General features: G+C 58.9%; 1 protein-coding gene across 1 annotated transcript in view; it reads right to left on the bottom strand.

Annotated features, from left to right (window-relative positions):
* KCNN1 (potassium calcium-activated channel subfamily N member 1) overlaps positions 1–3,025 on the bottom strand; it is a 50,571-nt gene extending 47,546 nt beyond the window's left edge. The window contains exons 1-2 of the mRNA XM_058424893.1: positions 2,947–3,025; positions 606–726 (exon numbers count right to left, since the gene is read on the bottom strand). The gene's annotated coding sequence lies outside the window, so the exon portion shown is untranslated. The remainder of the gene's footprint in view (positions 1–605; positions 727–2,946) is intronic.
* Positions 3,026–3,528: the final 503 nt, after the last annotated feature.

Here is a 3,528-nt window from a genome sequence, read left to right as displayed (position 1 = left end):
TTTTTTTTTTTTTTTTTTTAATTAAAGAGATGGGGGTCTCGCTCTGTCGCCTAGGCTGGAGTGCAGTGGCCATTCACAAGCATAATCACAGCTCACTGCAGCCTCGAACTCCTGGACTCTTCATACTCCCACCTTAGCCTTCCGAGTAGCTAGGACCACAGGTGCACGCCACTGTACCCAGCTTGTTATTATTTCAAAAGCTGGCACTTTCTCCTCGGGTCACCTTTTTTTTTGTTTTGTTTTGTTTTTGAAACAGAGCTTTGCTCTGTCACCCAGGCTGGAGTGCAGTGGTGCGATCTTGGCTCACTGCAACCTCTGCCTCCCGGATTCAAGTGGTCCTGCTGCCTCAGCCTCCCAAGTAGCTAGGATTACAGGTGCCCACCACCATCCCCGGGTAATTTTTGTATTTTTAGTAGAGACGGAGTTTTGCCATGTTGGCCAAACTGGCCTCGAACTCCTGACCTCAAGTGATCCACCTGCCTCAGCCTCCCAAAGTGCTGGGATTACAGGCGTGAGCCACCTAGCCTGCCCAGTTACCAATTTTTCTATCCAACCCCTGAGCCACCCCCACCCCCAAAGGTGACCCAAGTCTGGGACTCACTCACCCTAGGGTGCAGGGGTCTCCTCGCCGGGCCACTGCAAAGGGGCTGTCCCCTTCAGTCCTGCTGGTGACCACTTGACTGGGAGAAAGGGTGGCTGCTGCTGCCTTTCCTGTCCCTTTGAGATCTGTAATGATCAGACAGGGGGTGCGGGGTGGAGGCGGGGACCCAAAAGAGTAGGGTGCAGACAGCTCCCGGACTACAATGGTCTTTTTTATTTTTTATTTTTTCGAGACAGAGTCTTGCTCTGTCACCCAGGCTGGAGTGTAGTGATGTGATCTCAGCTTATTGCAACTGCTGCCTCCAGGGTTCAAACAATTCTCCTGCCTCAGCCTCCCAAGTATCTGGGATTACAGGTGACTGCCACCATGCCTGGCTACTTTTTGTATTTTTAGTAGAGATGAGGTTTTGCTGTGTTGGCCAGGCTGGACTCGAAGTCCTGGCCAGAGGTGATCCACCTGCTTCAGCCTATTACATACAATGGTCTTTAGAACAGATCTGTGCTCCAGCTTGGTGTTGCTGAGCTGGGTCATCTCCTAAGCTTTCAGGAAGCTTAAGATCAGTGGCTTTATGGCTCCAATGGGGCCCTGGGCTAGCCCCACCTCTTCCACGTCCCCTCCCTAAGGCCACTCCTCCTTTCACTGGGCTCCAGACGCGAGACACTGAATGCTTTATCTGTCTTTCCCAATGCTGTTCCTGCTCACCCCCTCACATTGCCCCTAGTTCCTTCACCATGGGGAGATCTAGGTGGGTAACATTCAGGGAGGTGACATTTTGTCACCCAGGGTGGAGTGCAGTCACATGAACATGGCTCACTGCAGCCTTAACTTCCTGGGCTCAAGCGATCCTCCCACCTTCGGCCACCAAGTAGCTTGGACTACAAGTGTGCACCACTACACCTGGCTAATTTTTTTTATTTTTTGTAGAGACAGGGTTTCAGTATGTTGCCCAGGCTGGTCTCGAACTCCTGAGTTTGCCTCGCCCTTCCAAAGTGTTGGGATTACAGTTGTGAACTACCTCGCTTGGCAGACCAGCTGAACTCTTGCTCCCCAGCTCTGAAGCTGTCCTGGGGGCCTGTAGCTCCCTTGGGGTACTCCCTCCATCTATTTAGAGCTGTCTGCAGAGGGCTTATAGAAGCACATGGTACCCAAGTCCGATCCTGGAGAAGGGGGCAGAAAAGGACACCCCATGGTAGGCAGGAGCAATGCCAGACCCCAGAACAGGACTGAAGGGGAAACCCCAGCTGCCCTTTCTCTCACCAGGACCTGGGATCAGAGCAATGGTCACCTTGGATGGCTCAGGGGCCACCTGTTCCAGCCAGGGGGACTTGGTGCTGACCCTAGCCTTGGCAGGGCAGGGCCTTGTCCAAGGTCACTCAGCGGGTTGCTGCGTCGGAGTAAAATTCTCTCCTCCGTCGCTCCAGAAGCTTTGACTTCCCCATCTATAAGCCCCTTCCCCCCAGGGATTTCCTTTGATGAGGTCTTGGGCAGCCTGAGGAGGCTGGGAGGGGGGGCACAGGGGGGACAAGAGGAGGTGAGATCTGGGAGCCCCGGAAGAGAGCGAGGCCGGGGCTTCTTGGCTCAGTCCTGTCTGGGTCTCTAGCAGGAGGAGAAACTTGGAGAAAGTAAGGAATCCCCCCAGTTCTGGGGCCCTGGCACCCCATGCTCAGGGTTAAATGGCGGCGGGGGCAGAGGATCCCAGAGCTGACCTCACCAGCTGGGTCCCGGGATTCGTGGATCTGACCAGAAACCTGCTCTGCCCCAGCCCAGCTGGATGACCTTGGCCGAGTGGTAACCCTCTCTGGGCCTCAGCCCCTCCTCCTGTCCGGGAGAGGGGAGGGGGGAAGGGAGGGAGCTTAGGGAAAAGAACAGGAACCCGGAGCCCAGCGCACAGTAGGCTGGCAGGTGGGGGGTTCCCTCCTACTGCGCAGCGGGGCCAGCACAGGGAATCCCCGCCACCACGCAAGGAGAAAGGGAGAAACCTGAGGGGACAGAAAGGGAGGAGGGGGCAACGGGAACCAGCGCTCCTTTCCCCCCACCACTGAGGAGGGTGCAGGCGTGGAGGATCCCCATGTCCCCACCTTCACCTTGCGGAGGGAGGGGGATGTCTGCGCATCCCCAGACCTGGAAGCAGGAACCCCCTCCTCACAGGGCATGGGGGTGGGGTCAGGAGCTGACTCCCGGGATCGGTGTTGGAGACTGGGGTTGAAGAAGGGATGCCCCGCTCCTCCCGCAGCTCCCCTTTGAATTCCCGGAGTCGGGCAAGCTTTGACCAATCCGCCCACCAAAGAGAAGGGGACCGCCGCCGGGACCGAACGCTCCCCGCCGTGCCCCCCACTGCCACTCACCGGCCGGAGTCGGCCGCCGCAGCCGGAGTCCCTGCGCCCAGCCCGAGCGCGAAGACAAGTGCACGGCCGGGCAAGGGCGTGTGAGCCGGGAGGGTGTGCGCGCGCCGCCGCAGAGCCGACCCCCTCCCCGCCGACCTGGGCCCCGCCCCGCCGCCCGGGGAGGGGGCGCGGACCCCGCAGGCCGAGGGAGGCAGTCCGTCGCGGCCACAGCCCGGGCCCTCCCCCCCGCAAGGCGTCTCCTCTAAAGCAGGAATGGAATCCCCCTCCAGGTCTCTCGCCAAAGCCCATTCTCCCCCCTCCACCCAGGGGCGTGACAGCAAATCTTAGAAAACGGTCAAAGAGATGGGAGGACCCTCTGCCGCCTCTGGCCCAAGGTGTTATCTTACAGACGAGGAAAGTGAGGCCCGGAGAGCGGAAGCCCCTGGCCAGGGCCCAGTGTCCCAGCAGCACGGAACAGGGCTGCTCCCCTCACTCTAGGGGGCCGCTCTCCCAGATCCAGGAAAGAAGACAGGGAGAGAGGAAGGCAGGCAATTAAAGCCTCCCCACCACGCCACTGGGGAGGATCGGGGGACCCAGAGGCTT

The sequence above is a fragment of the Hylobates moloch genome, unplaced genomic scaffold (assembly GCF_009828535.3).
Source record: "Hylobates moloch isolate HMO894 unplaced genomic scaffold, HMol_V3 SCAFFOLD_12, whole genome shotgun sequence".
NCBI classification, from domain to species: domain Eukaryota; kingdom Metazoa; phylum Chordata; class Mammalia; order Primates; family Hylobatidae; genus Hylobates; species Hylobates moloch.
This window is presented reverse-complemented; position numbering and strand designations above follow the sequence as displayed.